The sequence below is a fragment of the Lonchura striata genome, chromosome 2, assembly GCF_050655825.1.
Source record: "Lonchura striata isolate lonStrDom1 chromosome 2, ASM5065582v1, whole genome shotgun sequence".
NCBI classification, from domain to species: Eukaryota; Metazoa; Chordata; class Aves; order Passeriformes; family Estrildidae; genus Lonchura; species Lonchura striata.
This window is the reverse complement of record NC_140704.1, coordinates 85,519,117-85,537,148: the sequence shown is the minus strand read 5'-3', so window position 1 is coordinate 85,537,148 and position 18,032 is coordinate 85,519,117.

The window sequence follows — 18,032 nt, the reverse complement described above, 5'->3', positions numbered from 1 at the left end:
AGAGCTGGTTTAAAACTACATGGTTTAAGCTGCAAACTCCAATGTAGGAAAAGCTCTACCTCTAGCTGAGCCTGCAGGCGGTGCTGATGCCTTTCACACCTCCAGCACGCATTCATGCATTCATTCAGTGGAGAACACTGCCTGGTGGGTGGGCAGCAGATTGTACCTGTACATGTTGCACACAACAATGCCTGGCAGAATGAGCTGAGTGAAGATGACACACACATGGCTGTGAATTACAAAACTCTCTGTAAAGATGCTGGGCACCAGGATTACTGTGGTCTATTCCTGGCTCTGGCTGCAGACTATTCACGGGTACAGCCATGATTAGAAACAGGATAAGCAGGAGCCTACAGCTGAAAGGGCTCCCTCTGAAGATCTTCATGGCTGCCTCTGGGGGGCAACCGTGGGGGATTTGGGACTGTTCTGTAAGCCATACGTCCTACCCTAAACCTATATTGCTAAAGAGAGAGAGGGGAAGGCTATTTACACACCTTGGAGATGCAGCCAGGAAAGTCAGAATACCTCAGCTCAGCTTTGCCTTTCCCTGTCTGTAGGTGGCTGCACTGGGAACCAGATGAGGAGTTGGGTAGAAACACTGATTAACAGGTACTAGTGCAAGGTACAGTAGCGTCATCTCTGCTCTGAAAGTTCCTCACTCAGTATTGGGAAAAAACCCAACAGCTACTGCGTACCAATAAAAAAAGCAACATCCTCCTCCAAACTAGGCTTCATTTTCTGTTTGCAGACATGTACCCCAGAGCTGAAGACGCAGGATCCCATTCCCTGATACCCCCTGGCTCCTCATGGGGTTACTGAGGTGCAATCGCCCAGGTAGGAGATGCAAAGTGGGATTCAGAGAGCTCCCTGACTACCTCCTGTCTCCTCAGCCTGGGATCTGCAGTGGAGCAGGGTAGCAAGTTGTAAACACACGGTTACTAAAAAAAGCCTTTAGCTGTGACTGCTCTTGCCCACAGAAAGCAAGCCTGATTGGCTGCAATGGTACATTTGTTTTACCACATGAGCCAGCGGTGCAGCAGCATGCTCCAGGTGGCACCTGGGGTTTGTCACTGGTCACGCTGATAAATCAGAAGGCCATCAACAGTTTATCCCAGTAAGTGATACTTGGCCTAAAAGAGCCAAATGCCAAGCAATCCTTTCTTAGAAATCTACTCTAGAGCAGGATAGCTGTAAAGCTAAAAGGCATCAGGTACCAACGCCGCTCCTGGCAAGGGGCAGAGGCACCGCAGGCAGGAGGCGGTGGGACTCACCAGGCACGCCGGGAGGCCGTCACGGGGAAGCACACGGGGAGGCAATTTGGTTAAGCACAGAGAGAAGGGCAGTGGCGGGTTTGGGGAGAGAAGCAGCTTTAGAAGCTATTCCCTGCCGCGGCCCGACACCAGGTGGTGCTGTAGAAAGCAGCGAAGTCCCGTACGCCGGGAGCACGGAGAGGCTCCCTGTCCCCAGACAGACACAGCCCGCAGCTTTGCCGGGCGACCCTGGCTCTTCCTTGTCGCATCCACGACCGCTGCAGGCAGCGATTCGGGATCTTCCGCCCCGCTGCCGGGGACGGCAGCACGGACGCAGGGATATTTCAGTAATGCAACGCTGCACGAAGCAAACCTTTCCTTAGCTCCTAGGGCGGGTTGCTGTCTTCACATCACTAGCGGAAGCCCTCACACTCCTCCCGTTATAAACCTGGAGCACATCCTTCACGCTGCCTTTTCGCCGTTTTATTTGGGGGCTTTTCTTTATCTGTAAACCTTCCCTCCCCCAACAGCAGCTCAGTTCTCTCTCATTCTGCACTGTCCCGGCGGCTCCCATCGGCTCCAGGAGCAGGCAAGGACAGCAGAGGCCAGGGTTGCAGGCTGGTACCAGTGATCCGTCTGCCAGAGCGTGGGCAGGGGAGGCAGCAACTCTCCCAAGCCCCTTGCCAACCCGAGCCGTGCAGTGCTCTGCTCCCAGCCAAAGTGGAAGGGCTTTCCGGCAGAATTTTACCTGCATTTTCCCTCCCTGGGGCTACGAAATAAAGATACAAGAAAATTTCAACTGGAGAAATTTGTGACAAGCTCAGAGTGAAGTCACCACAAGACAGGCAGAGCTATTGCTCAGACAAAGCACACAGCAGTAACATGCCATGAGCAGTTCTGCGAAACCCCTGTTTCCTGCAGCCAGCAGGAGGACTTTGTGCTTTGAAAGGTAACATCTCAAATTTAGATTGCTCCTATGCTTCTCAATAGTGTAGCTTATTGCAACTTTGCTGCAAAAACACAGATTATATTACAACTTGTCAGCTATTCCTTGATGTCTGCCCATCCCAATCTGAAATCAGAATTGTTTAAAACCCAGGGGATTCCACAGATTATGAAAAAATGACACAGGAAGCGAGATGGGGTTCCTCCAACCTGACATTGCCCTACTGCTTCTGAACTATTGATTCCAAAATCCTCCCCACAGCAGCAATTCCCCATTCCACCATTCTCTAACTCTTGCTCAGAGTCTGAAATTACATACAAAAAAAAAAAAAATAGCAAACCCACAACACAATTTCCAGAAGCAAAAGAGGCCTTTAGGTTCATCTGTCTTGAGATATATTTCAAGAAGCACCTAGGAATTTTCTAATATCTCTTCATTCCCCTTATACTTCTCCAGCCTCACTCATGACCGGTATGAATTGGAAGCCAGAATTTTTTTAATTAAAGAAAAATTCCCCAAGGAAGTGAGATAGTTATTTTTATATTACATGCATGTATGTAATGTATATTCATAAATTATATATTATTTATGTATAAATTTGAAAGGTCAACAGTGTTTATATATGAGAATATATATTTATGTGCATGAATATATGCACAGATATGCATAAAAGGTCAACAGTATGACTAAAGAAAATGTCAACATTTTTTAGCCTCTTTTTTTCTATTACTTTTTTCTATTTTTAGATTATTTTCATTACCCTCTTCTGCAGGTTTTATAGGCTTACCTGCAAAACTCCTGCAGCTTGGGAGAAAATCCCCACAGAGTTTTTTTCCACCAAGCCTGGTAGATTCAACAACATCCTTCTTCATGGAATGTTTTTCATCTAACTGTGGGGGGATGAGCAGGGTGGGAAGGGTCAACATACACATGACACAACTGCAGATACTTCTACAAACTACCCTAATTGAAATGAACTAAAGGGCTGGTGTGAAACCAATCAGGGAAAGAAAAAATGTGAGCGGAAAACAGATGGCCCACAGACAGGGGAAGCTATGAAATGAGCTCAACTGGACTAATTCATTAGAGGCTTCCCAACAAACAGGCAAAAATAGCTGCTGCTAAATACTAGAATCATTATCAAATATACAATTATATCTAAATGACACAATGTTTCTGCTAAAAGCAAGGCTAAAAAGTACAACCTCCTTATTGTGCAAATTTACCATGAGTGCCTTTATGAAAAGCATGCATTCCTGTTCAAGCACCAGTAGTGAACTTTTCTAACGTATTACTGTGAGCTCTCAGCAGAGGTGTGAAAACAAGAAATTCTTGGTTTGTCCTTACTAGAAGGTAAGCAGTTCTTCTTACTTGTATTCCTGTTTGCACACCTCATCTGAAGATTACGGCCCTGGTCTAGCAAAGCAGAAATGCTCACTCAGCTTCCAGCAGATCTGGCTTTGTAGTTCAAATCAATGGGAAGAAATGCATGCCACCAGCAAACGCTGGAGCACATCTGGGTGCAGCTCACCAAGTTCTCATGTTCCAACATTCTTGGGAGAGCTTGGAGCTGCACGGGCAACCAAGAATAAAAGCAGGACTCAGCTATGATTGTGGTGGAGGACACAACATTTAGATGAAGTTTGTAGTCACTGCTTTTCCCCCCTACTGCCAATGTAGGACAGTGCAACATGCCAAGTTTTGAATTCTCTTCTTGTTGAAATTTTTACTAGTTTCCTAAGGACGTGAGGTTAATGTTATCCTATTCAGTATATCACTGGTTTTACCAGGCAGAATTTGAAGTTGAGAAACCAGGGGAACAGACAGCAAAAAAAAAATTATGAAATTTTATCAAGACATGTAAAAAACAGTACACTGCCCTTGGCCAGGAGTAATTAATTTCAGGAGTACAAATCAGGACCAAATAGTTAGAAAGTGTTGGAGAACAGTTTCTGGGGTTTATAGTGAACCATGAACTGAACACAAGCCTGTGCCAGACTGCTGTGCAATACAGGACCATGGAAATTGGAGATGAGTGAACAAGAACAGCAAGTAATCCTGCAAGTACTTCTTGAATTCTTTTGAGCATTTTTAAGGCCTCTGCAGGAGATATATTCCTAGATTGAACACTGTCTTTCAAAAACGAAATTAATCCAGAATAAACTGAAGTCAGAGAGGATGTAGAAACTCCAGTGATAGAAACTTGTAATTGCAAGTTACAAGTACATTTTAGCTCAATACTAAACTTTTATCGGTAATGTTTTTTTCTGTACTCGGGCAGGTGATATCCTGGAGTTCATCGTACCTCATGACAAACCAACAGGGTGACAACATTCCAAGCTATGCATGGAAGTTCTTGCTTTTAGCTGGTAGTCAGAATGCAGTGTCTTTGTAACTCTGTGTTTCAGCTTCAGAACAGTGTTATCCAGGTAACTAGCACCACTGTGTTTATTTTAAGGGGGCCAGAGAATGCTTTAACTGCAAAAGAAAAAATTCCTAAGTGAGGTTAAAAAGTAAAGTGGCAAAAAAATGTATTCTAGAAATCTGAGAGCAGCATCAGGGAATAAACTTCTGGGGTGTTTGGGGTGGAGGGGGAAAGAAATGTTTTAAATCACTTGTGTGGGATTTTTTTAAAATAGAAAGCCTATAGAGGGTAACTGAATGTTTGTGGTTGACCACTGTCTGTTCTCCTTTCTCTATTTCTATTTCTCTAGTTGTGATTTGTAAGAGTAAGGAACATAGCTGTGCTGCTCCTCTGCGCCGGCATTGATGACAGGGTTCCTTGATCCTCTGAAAAATACTGCAAGTGAAATGCAAAGAAGCAGCAACATGGATTAGCCAATGAGATTATGGCCTTGGGAAAGGGTCATAAGAGATCAGGGACATGCCTACCCTACCATGCGTTTCTTAACAACATGCCAGCCAAGTCACTCATTGTCTTGGTTTGACAAGACAGGAGTCTGTGGAGGAGGGCAAAAGCCTCCTGTGCAATGGAGAAGGTAAACCCCCTCCCTCCGAATTACCAGGATTTTTAAATTAAAAGGCTCTCAGGCAAAGATATGGGAATGGGAGTAACAATTCTTTACTAGGAGAAAACTAGATAACAATTTAAAAAGGCAAATGCAATCGGTACAAACAAAACTAGTGATAAAGTCCACAACCTGAGGATTTGGGGTATTGGTAGCAGTCCGGTTGAAATGATAGCTGCTCCTCTTGCAGTGGCTGATGAATTGCAGCTGAAGTGGTGATCTTTAGAAGGGTATCGTTTTCTCTGAAGATCTGGTGGCAGTGGGGCCGGTCTTCCTCTGCGCTGGGGTTGCCTCCGAGCTCCGCCGCCGCCGCCTCACCGTGCTCCAGCCGCTTCTCTCGGGAGTCCTGCCGAAGGAGCTGCTTCTCTGGGAAGTCCCGCAAAGAGAGAGCTGCTCTGTCCCCCAAAAGGTACCCCTTTATACAATAAAAGAGTGCTTGGCTTCCCCCTCTGGGTGGAGCATCTCACAATGGGATGGTTTTATGTTACCAGCCCTGCATTGAATCAGTCAATGGCCCATTAACAAACCATTACCTCTTTGGAGCAAACCATTTTTCTTGGAAGAGATAACAAACCTGCCCAATCTCCAACAGATGGCAAATAGAATACAAGCTTATCTTACAAACCAGGGCACCCCATTGATGGGCTTTGCTTTACCCTTCTAATCTTCATATCAGGAAAGAAAATATGGTTGCAATTAATATTACTTGACAAATAGAGAGGAAATCCAGCGAGACAGCAGGGTGTGCTGACAGCAGTGATGAAGGTGGGCAGCAGAGCTGGGATCAGCATTCAGTCTGACTTGCGTGGAACCCCCTAGGGGGCATTGCCTCAGGTGCAGGTGAGTTACACCTCCCTTTGCAGCTCTGAGTAAAACCATGTGTACCTGTAAAAAGCACACACTTCAGTTCTTGGTCAACATTTACCACCAACGTAGACAATAAATATCCTTATCACTTTTGCAAATGAGTCAGATTCTTCATTACATACAGAATTAAAGTGCTGTCAAATTCTATTCCTCCCATGCTGTTCCACACAGAGTGACACTCTGGCTATCTCACACTGAAAAGGAGATATTTTGGTACTAAATGAGACTGGATGAACTGACTTGGGGAAAGGAGAAAACCAGTCAGAGAAGAAAGCAAAATATTGCACTGAGGAAAATACTACGCTCCAGCGTGGTGTGGATGGATGGAGGCAGAGATCTCAGAAGTTTGCTCTGGGGGAAAGAGGTTTATTGGGGGTGCAGAAGGTACTGCGTCGTGCTCCCAGACGCAGCACGTGGCCGGGCTTGAGAGGGTGGGAGAGGGGAGAGACAAAAGGAGGGTCTGGGAGAGGGGAAGCTCCAAGGGAGGGGGAGAGGTTCCAGGAGAGGGGAGGAAGTTCCAAAAGACCGCGTGGCCCCTCAAAGCCTCCTTATCAGGAGAGCTTCGAGGTGGGTTGGGATGAGGCATATCCAATGGGGTTACATGCACTAATGTTTTAGGGGAGGGTACAGAGGTGTGGGGTGAACCATACATCTTTTGGCAGGTGGGATGGAACAGTCCATTTCACCCCAGGACCCATCCAAAGGCAGGGGTGTCATCTGGCTAGCTGGGAGAACTGTTCTCATCCCCATGTATTATTTATAAACAATCATATTTATCTATCATCTGCAACATTGCACAGTACAAGTAGTACTCAGATCTTGTCTCCTACCTATTTAGCAGTATAAATAACTTCCAAGTTATGAAAGAGAGGGAAAAAAAATCAATGTAAGAAAGAATATTTTTATCCCTTGTTCATATACACATGCATAGAAAGAATGAGATACAACATCACCATGTAGTACAAAGTAAATTGCAGTAGATTTATCAGAGGAAACAGAGATCAGTATTATACCTACACTTTTATGAAAAGTGTATGGAGGAACCAACTGTTTAACCATTCATCATGCTCATCTTAACTCTTCATTTTCTTTTGAATGCACATAGTTTAAGCTACTATGTATGTTGCTTTGTGTACTTTTCACTGGTCATGTTGGAAAGTAAACTTGCCCTGCAATTATTATCCTACCTGTGAATAGCACAATGGAATACAAAAGTTTTTGCACTTTTAAAGCTGCAATGACCAAGGTGATGGCTTTTTCTAAATTGCTGCTTTAATGGCTTACCTATTTCAAAATACATTTGACTTTTTGCTATCTAAGTTTTGAAGCTCCTTACTTGCCAGCTGAAAATAAAGCAGACTGAGGCAGGTGGCAGATGGACAGAGAGGAAGAACTGCCATCCCTCAACAGGCTACACCCACACTTCCTGAGGAATTGCTTTCCTCAAAGCACAGTCCTAATTTAGGTTATCTGGCAGCAATTCAGTTTTGAAGAAGTCTTATAATACCCAATGTTAAAAGAAATAGTCAATAAGATGTTTTGTTGCATCTCACGTGCCTCTAGGACAGCAAAAAACCTTACAGTACATGGTAGGTTATCAAAAAACAGTGAGAAATAAAGACACTGTTTTTCTCTCACACATCTTATTCTTATGTTTTAAGGTATGTAAATTCAGAACTGGTGGAAAATTTTCACATGATAGCTGCATGACATACTTAGTATGGTGGAAATACCATTTACTGAAGTCAAGTTTTCCTGGTGGGGGAGGAAAGAAGAATGTGCAAGTAATCTCTTTTAAGAGACTAAGAAAAGAAGTAAAGAGGGTGGACTTTTGAGTGATGAAAGATGGAGATTCCCAAGGGGTATTGTAATTGGCGCTATCTACAACAGCAGCAATAAATAGAGTTTATTCTTCCATGTCATAAACTATTTGATTAAACATCTGGGAAAGAAAGTTTCTTGTGCATATGTGCTCTGTATCCCAAAATACACAAGGAAGTGCTCATGGTTCTTGTGGGACTTGACTGCACAGTTTTCACGCAGGCAGGAAAACAAGGGAGTGAACTGAAGGACCTGGGCCATAAACACCACTGCTGAACAGGGACTACTTTGGTTTTGTCTGCCACTGAGATCCCTGAAAGACACCATCCTCACTGGCTCACTCTCTATCCTTTCCAAGGGAGGCTTCATTCAGCTGGTGTCAAGCTGGGGTGACAGTCCAGCAAAGTGCAATTGCAAATTTAAAACCTGACAAATAAAACGTCAGGTCACGCATGACAAAATTCTACTGCCACTGGCCTATTAGCATGAAAGAATGCAGAGTGATGGACCTTCAACAGCATTAGCCACTATAAATAAACAAAATGCATGACTTCTTTTAGACATTTATCCTGCAGTAAAATCGGTACAACTAAATTATGGTAATTATTTGCTAATGAGAGTTTTTGGTCAATATTTTAGGGGCTTCTGTCTGTCCAGTGAGAGGGCAGAAACTACAGGCACTGTTGGTGAGCTGCTCATATCTCTGTACTCAGTGTGGTTGCTGGCTGAAAATAGCTCTTTCCATACTGAGGGAAAGCCACAGCATATCTCAGAAGCCTTCTAGGATTTATAGAGACTCATCACAACAGTATTCACTTGGCAATCATAGTGAGTCATGGGAGCTGCCCTACACTGCCCTGCGCTTCCTAAAGTGCAAGCTGCCACAACTTTACAAGAAAATAAGACATATTAGCTAAATTTTTAAAAAATGAGCACTGGGTCCTCGCAGGCAATTTTCAGTTCTGCTCTAGGGAAAACACAGCCTGTTACTGACTGCTTCCATGCAACTGTCTGCTTTGGCAGTGCATACAGATTAAGAAATGTATTCATATACTGCAAATTACAGGACTAGAACCTTAGACTTGGAATTCTCCAGGACAGAATGCCCTTTTTAGCAGGAGTTATATACAATATATAACAAAAATTTGAGGCATATTATAAAATAGCCTAATGCACCTACTCATTATTATTATTATTATCATCACATTTCAGTATTATTAATAATTTACTTTCTGCCAAAATTTCCCCAGAAAGCATCTAGGTTATTAAAGTGTCTAGAAAGTTTTATTTTGCCATCCTAATTTGTGGCACAAATAGAGAACACTAAAACCCTGTCAAAAAAACAAATCAAAACACAGAAAACACTCCCCCAAACACTAGCATTCTCCATCCTCTTACTGAAAGGTACTTTCTTTGGGGAGCTTAATTACTTAACAAGCAGTTTAATTCACCTCATCAAACCACTCTGCTTGGTCTTTCTTCTGCAGCTGGCTGCTAAGGGCTGCTGTGCCTGCTCCTGCTCCCAAACCGACAGCTCCACACAGCCTCAGTATCCACAGCATCTGGAGCTATGATTTTCCCTACTCAGTGCCAGCCACCAGCCCTGCAAAGCTCCTGCACGGTCTCCAGCATCTCATTCATCCAAAATGCTGCCAAGCATTGGACAGGTACAAGTGGGGGTCTGCTCCTGTCATTCTGGATGCAGCCACATGGTGTTGGGTGGTGGGAAGGGAGAAGTGTATGCCTGTACGCTGCCCTGTCAGTTCAGCTCAGAAAACAAGACTTGGCCTGTTTTAGTGGCTTCACGGATGTTGCTTGTGGGTCTCAGTGCACAGCAGCACTCTCTCCTTTCACCTCATCACATATGAGTGCACAAACCCTGACTTGAGCCTTCAGCTTCCCAGATGTCCAAATTTGGGACAACTTCCCAAATGTCCAGACCAAAGATTTCTATTTAGGTAAGCATTTTGATCCCCCCCACCCCCAAGTACAGAGTAAAAGGATGGATTAGGCAAAGGACTGCCTTTCAAAGAGATACCTGTGGTTTGAAACAGGGTAAGAATTGAGACTCCAAATTAATACCCAAGCTGGACATAAATATGTGTTCTAATCTACTATTCCTAAACATATTGCAAAAATTATGGAAAGGGAAAAATGCTTGAAACAGCCATTATAGGCTGTTAAGTATAGTTTAACAAGACAGTATTATGCCTAAAAGACAACCAGAGTCCTATGAAAGAATCAAGGGAGACATTAACAGCACCAGAAAGAAAACTTGCTGCTGTGGAAATTGGTGATTAGCAATATGGCAATACTGCAGCAGTTCAGCCAAACAGCACAATTTGACTTGTCAGTCTGCTGGTTGTGACCATTTTCAGGATGTGGCTGGTTGAATGCTGGGCTTTTTTAGCACTATAGGTTAAATCCTAATCACTCTTAATATTGGTGAAGAAATATCATACCTGGAATAGTAAAAATAAATTGTTACAATGTTAAGATTAATTAGTTATATTTTCAATAGTATCCTAAATTTAGTCTTTTATGTTGTTTTTAAATAAAAGCACGTTAACTGACGGTGATTGAACATTTGTTCAAGCTTAGTAAACAACGAGTAGGCTTGATTAAAATGAGGATTTCAGCAAGTACTTTTTAATCAGAAACTTCATGTCAATTGTTTTAATACATCAAAGGTCAGGAGAAATCGAGATTCACTGATTAGCTTATTAGCAGCATTCAAACATTGCCTGTGTTGGTGTTACAAACTTTGCTTTGGTAGATTAAAAAGATGCTTGACTCCTAATCCAGACATTATTTTTTCAGGGAACTTTCAGGAAAGGGGGGCTTGTAGCTAGTGGATAGGTTTTGTCTGTATTTCTGAAAAAAAGATTAATGTATTGTATGACCTAAGGTGCACATTATGCTGTAAGTTGCTTCACTTTCCTCAAAGAAACTGAATAAATATTTTATTTACAGTGAGGGTTATTTCATCAATACCTGTAAACAAAATAAATTTTCAGCAGATGACTCAAGAACTATTTCTTTCCTCTTCAGAAATATTTTGGAGCATAATAAGAAACTAAATGTAAAACAGATAAAAATGTATAATTTTTCTTCTGGATCAAGTATTTTTCTGACATGGCTCCATTTGCTGATATTGGCCCCAGGTGTTGGCCCAAAATTAAAGTAAACTCACTGTACCACTGACAATATGGCCACCTCTATTTTTAGGCTTACTGTGTGCACAGCCAACACTCTAAGTTAGCCATAAAATGTAGCCTCCTTTCCAGCTGCTGAATTAAAACGACATGTCTACCACTGTAAGATAGAGTTCATCTCTCTTCTAACCATGGCCAGGCCACTGGGGCTGCTGAGTGGCTGCCCATCTGATGCCATGTGGCCATCTATAACTGGGAGGCTGCACCTCTGGGTTTGTCTCTGAGCTTGTGCCATAATCAGGCAAAGGTTTTTTAAATACTCTAAGGACTGTTTTTCAGACACGCTCTTCTCTACAATTAATTGGTTCAGACAGCTCCATCTGTAATAAACATATTCTCATTAGAGTATTGTCTCAAGGTACCACTTTGCAAATTTCCTTTTCCGATGAAGTGAAAAACTTGAAGTGAAATCAAAAGGTGAAATATCACAGTAATATTTAGACATTTCTAGTGTTGCCATCAGAAAGCCCTGTGGTAATAATAGGAAGAATCACAGAAGGGCTGAGATTGAAAGGGACCTCTGAGGATAATTTCATCCAATTTTCCCCACCCCTATCAAGACAGGGTCAGCTAGAGCCAGCTGGTCAGGACTATTTCCAAGCAGCTTTTGAATATCTTCAGAAACTCCACCAACCTTCTGGGCAATCTCTGCCAGCACTCAGCCACCCTCACAGTTAAAATGTGTTTTCTTATCTTCAGAGGAAACATACTGTGTTTCAGTTTTTATGCTTTGATCTGACTCTCTCACCAGGCACCACTGTAAAGTGTCTCACTTCATCTTCTTAACACCCTTCCTCAGGTATTTATATACACACATTGATAAGTTCAACCATGAGCCTTCTCCCCTCCAGGCTAAAGAGTCCCAGATCACTCAGCCTTTCCTAAGAGATGCTCTAGCCCATCATCTTTGTATCTGGACCTTATATGGACTTTCTCCAATGCACCAATGTCTCATCCCTCTTACACTGAGGAGCTCAGACCAACAATGTGATAGGTGTGGCCTCACCAGTGCTGAGCGGAAGGGAAGAATCACCTCCCTTGGTCTGCAGAGGATAGTGGCCAGAGGGTTGGAGGAGTTTCAGCACACCCTCCATGGCATCCCCAGTCATGGCACAGGCAGCAGACCGCTCTAGGTGATGGTCAGATCACCACATGGCTGCCTCTGTCCCCTGCACCAGGGAGGCACCTGTTTGCATGGGCTCACCATTTCATCCCCATAGTCTTGCATGGTTTAGGGTCAGATGGAGCAGATTCTTTGCCTGAAGGCATACCTGACTCCTCATCAGCTTTGAGGGCAGGGAATGCATCTCCCAGTTTTAAGCACTAAGATAGTGGCAGAAACATTTCCTAAGTGATAGAAGTCATGAACTTCCATCCTTCCCATTCTCCAGCAGTTACATTTTGGATACTGCCTGCTTCTCTGCTGCAGTTGCAACCTAGGGTTCTTCACACTACTGAGAAGAATATATTTTTTTTTTCATAAAAATACTCATCTATCTCCTTTTTTGGCCTCTCTGATGCTGCACAGCTTGTGCACTTCCACCTGTAACTCCTCCATTTGGTTTGCATATCTTCTAAGACAGCACACATCTGAGAGAAGTCTCATGTACTCTCTGCAGCCCAGGGCTTGGAGGCCTTCTTGTGCTATCCAGAGTCTGCTTCAGGTCACTGCCCTGGCAGGAACAGCTGCTCCAACACCTGCCAGGCAGGCTCCCCTGTGACACCTCACTACCATAACTGAGGCTGCCACAACACTAAAAATCCCACTGAAGCCCCCTCCCTTGTGATCTGCTGCACAAACTGCTGCCTTGGAGCCGTGCTCCAAGACAGGACTCATGCATAGTCCTCACCTGAGCACTGGCTAAATGTGCTTCAACTTCTAAGGATGGGCAGCTGCCACAAAGGCTCCAGGCATGCTGTGTTAAGGGCAGCTGATCATGATCATTAGATGCTGCCAGAGCTTTCTTGAGCCCACCCCTGGTAGCTCCCCTTCCCTTGTTCTTGTCTGACAGCAGCAGGCACTCTCTAGTTTCTCAGCATTTCCCAGGTATATCCAGTGATCCTGGACCTTGTCCATGGAAGGTCCAGAAGCTCCCAAAGCAGAATGCAGAGACTGCTACCCAAACAGCTGCCTCTGTTGGCTACACCCAAGTATGCCAATCTGTCAATAAGCTTCAATTTTATTGTGTCTACATATGTAAAAATTTCAGTCCCCCTTTGTATTTGAGATGTTAGCAGCCTCAATCACATTGATTGGTCTCCCTGATGTGTGTGACTGCTCATTGTTAGTGTTGCATAAACAAAATAAAATAAACAAAATAAAAAATGCTCTGGAGAGCATGTCTGAGTTCCAAGACAGCTGAGTGCTGAAGCTCAAGGGAGTTTAGGCATAGAGGCATCAGAATAGTTGTATGGCATCAGACCAGTGGTCCACCTGAAATTGTGGCATACTGGATACCTAGGTGCTTCCCCAGTCTCCAGAGGTCTGTGTAGCAGAGAGGGACTACTTAACTCCCTTTATTACCCCTCTGCCAAACCACAGATTCAGGCTGAGGTGAGTTAGGATTTACTCATAAATTCAGCTTGTTTGAACATGTGAATAACTCAGGGTTTACTATTAAACATACCCAAGTGACCTAAATAGCTCAAAGTTGAATAGCTAAAAGAGCTATCCTGTTGTGGAAGATAGATAAATATGATTGTTCATAAATAATACATCGGGATGAGAACAGTTCTCCCAGCTGGCCGGATGACACCCCTGCCTACGGATGGGTGCTGGGGTGAAATGGACTGTTCCATCCCACCCCTCAAAAGATGTATGGCTCACCCCACACCTCTATCCCTCCCCTAAAACATCAAGTGCCTGTAACCCCATTGGCCATGGCTTGTTCCAACCCACCTTGAAGCCCTTTTATAAGGAGGCTTTGAGGGGCCACGCAGTCTCTTGGAACTTCCTCCCCTCTTGGAACTTCCTCTCTCCTCTTGCAGCTTCCCCTCTCCTCTTTGTCTCTCCCCTCTCCCACCCTCTCAGGCCGGCCACGTGCTGCGTCTGGGAGCACGAGGCAGAACCTTCTGCACTCTCAATAAACCTCTTTCCCCAAGAGCAAACTTCAGAGATCTCCGCCTCCATCCATCCACACTGTGCTGGAGCCTGATATTTTCTACACTATCCTTAGGGTATTTAATTAAAATAGGCTCCTGACCAAAGGAATTTCATCAGATTATCTTTCATGAAAGCATTACTGTGAAAAGATATAAATGCTTGGGAAAGACATCACATAGCATACTCTTCTGTTATAAAAACCCTTTCCTTTCACATTTCAGGTATTCTGCCAAGAAACAAAGGATCATAGCTGTGTATGTTTTTTTCTCTCTGTGTAGTGTTTTAAGATGTGACAAGAATTTGCAAAAAACAATTTTTAACTTCCCTATTAAAGCAAAAATCAAGATCCTCCCTCTCTTGGGATACTGTTTTGACCAGGTAAACTGTGAATCATCAGTTACTTTCTTGAAAACAGGGTTTAAAAAACCAACTCTAACTCATTTTGCATGTCAGAGTTTGTTTGACTTTTATTAGGCTTTCTTAACTAAAACATTAAAGAGCACCATAGAGATGGACCCAAGACTAGAGCAGGGGAAGAGTTTGAGGAATCTTTCCCTTGATGAGGAGGAAGTATCTGAGACAACATGGGAAAAACTGACAGCAGCTTTTTCTGTTTTGGTGCACCTTTTCTGTTTCACATGGAGGTTTCAGTCTTGAAATGTGATGGGAAGGGTCTTGGATTACTGCTCAGATAAGGTCTTCTGCAAATTCCCTGGTGTCAGACTAACACCATGTCCAACTCTTACTCGTAAGAGGCTCTCCAGCCAAGACAAGGTCCTGAGAGGGCATAAAGGACATGCAAATGCCAAGACTGACCTTCACCTCTGCTGTTCAAGGCAAAATACTCATCCTGTAGCAAAGAAATACAAATGCCAGGGGAGTCAGGAAAACAAACAGTAAACAGGACCACAAATCACTTATTTAATCTTCTTTTGGCTGGAACTAGGGAGCTGGAGCACAAGTCTTGTAAGGAGCAGCTGAGGAAGCTGGGGATGTTTAGCCTGGAGGAAAGGAGGCTCAGAAGGGACATGATTGCTCTCTACAACTGCCTGAAAAGAGGCTGTAGCCAGGGGGGTATTGATCTCGAAATTAATAAGTGACAGAATGAGGGGGAACTGCCTTGAGATGCACCAGAAGAGGTTTAGAGTGGTTATTAAGAAAAACATTATTCATGGAAAGGGTGGTCAGGCATTGGAACAGGCTGCCACAGGATGTGGTGAAATCACCATTCCTAGAAGTGTTCCAAGAAATGTATAAATGTGGTGTTGGGGACATGGTTTAGTGGTGGGCTTTGCAGTCCTGGTTAATGGTTGAACTTGATGATCTTTAAGCTCTCTTCCAACCTAAACAATTCTGTGATTCTATCGAACAATTGCTCTGCATACCTGGACTATTAATTAACATACAGTTAATTAATACCTCTGAAGCCTGTTTAAACACTTTGTGGTCCAGAATTATTTAGTTTATTCTCTATGTTACACCAACATTCCAGGGAATGCTTTACTTTTATTTGATGCAAAATTCAAGGCAAATTGTTCTCTCTTTGTACCAAGTGCCTTTGACCAGGCTGCACCTCTGGATGCCATGAGTTCTACCACTGCAGATGAACAGTTCACGTGGTGGAATGACTTCTGTTTTCTCCAGACTCTTCCAGCTGCCACACACTTGTTAAACAGTTCAAAGGAAAATCAGGCAACTAGGTTTAGACAAGAACGGATGAGCATTTCAAAGGAGCATTGTACTGACCTCTCCACTGGTGCAACCTGTTTGTGTCTGCATCTAATTGCCCCTTTTCTTTGCACTGGTGTCAGCCTGATAAAAGTCATGGTTTGTTTACTTGTTCTTCTATAACTTTCTTTTTGATCAAATAAACAAACAAACAAAAAACCAGAGCCATCCCGGTTACTCATTTGCCCAAAAATATTAACAAAGCTGTATCTTTCCTAAGTCAAACAACTCTCACATGGAGAAATGGGTCACCATCTGGATTTGAAAAGAAATGTCAGGATTGCTTTTCCATTTTTTATTACATTCCTCCTCAGTTTTTACTGTCTCTTCCACCTTCGCTGCCTGTGGAAGCTGAGTCATGGGTCACGGTCCCTGCACTGATGAGCAGCTCCATCCCTTCTTACCACTACCTTATTCTCCAGTGACGTTTGATGCAATTTTTCATAATGGAGAAGGGAATAAGTAATGCAGTTGAAGAGGGGAGCATTTGAACCTCCTGGGGAACATGTCATTTGAGACAATATTTTTTACAGACAAATAGTTAACCTCTATGGAGTATGGAAACCACAGGTCATATGCACTGGAGCCTTGCTCAGATGTCAGATACTTATTTTTTTACATCCCTTGGCTCTTAGCATATTTTATTACGTTGAGCCCTCTAATTATGCTATTCTGAGACCAGTGGGATATCAGGGCTAACACAGCCTTGCCCTAACACAGCCTGTGCTGTGAAGAAATAACATATGAAGATCTTAGGAGTACAACGTGGCAAAAGGCACCGCTGTGTAGCAGCACACCCCTCCCACTGAGACTGACCTGATCAGAAGAAAGAGAGCAATATACATTCATTGGACTAAAAAAAGTAATTAAGGTGGAATATTTAACACTATGACACTGTCCTAAAATGCTGGTCACATTCAGAATTGTGGCTGAACTGCCCTGCTGGTAGAAGGCCAAATATCCTGGATGCAGGTTCACAACACTCCTGAAGTGGTCTACACCCACAAGTCATGATGCAAATCTGGTTCATAAGTGATTTAGACATTTTGTTAAAACCTCTCTGACTCTGTGGGAGCACTTTATACTCTTTTGCTATGCCCAAAGCACTGAATACTGACACCAAAAGCAATCAACTTGACTGGATGCTGTGATTAAAGCGTACAACTCTTACAGTAAGCACACTCTGCTTGTTCTACAGAGAGCAGTACAGTGGGTAACCTTGTCACCAGACCTCCCTCCTCTTTGTATCAGTAGCTGTGAGTTCAGCTATGTTACATTAACCTTGGCTTAATCCATCACCATCACTTGAGTAACAGCACAGCTGTTATCAAATACCCAGTGTGGTCCTCTCTCTCCTGGAAAGAGATTTTTACTTTCTTAACTGGCCCCTTGGTGGATATAATTCTGTAAGGGCCTGGAATAATATGTTCTTTGCTAAATTTGCCATATAATAACCTTGGCAACATTGCATCAGATCAATGTCAGTTTCCCTCAGTTATTCCCCCCAAAACAGTTGCCTTCGTTATGCAACATTTGACAATGGTAACTTTATTCACCCCACTGAGAAGGAAATATTTTGTTTACTCCCTACAAAACAAACGTCCCAGAGAATTATTCCTACATTAAGCATTAGGATAGATGGTAATGAAAGATCTTGTTTTACTGGACAGCTAATTTCACTTGCTGAGGATGACAGCTTAAAGAGTAATGTAAACAAACCCAGTGATGCAGTAATTGCCCTCAGGACATGCCTTGTGTTATTCTGTAGTAAATAAAGTCAGCTGAGACCCTCTTGGCCAAAATGTCATTAGTGACATTAAAAAAATGCCAGTGCTTGCTGATTTATACAAAGTCTGCGGACTCTTCAGAACTAGAGAAAATGTTCCCTGTTAATGTTAATCCAACAAAACTGCAGTTTTGTGTAGTTTTTGCAAGTAATTTTGTCATTCACACGCGTTAGCTTAAAACAAACAAAAATAATTTCATGATTTCACACCTGGTTCAGTGCCTGAACTCACAATATAACTTTCTACACTAGATCAACGGACATCACACTACAAGTTTGCTAGAAGA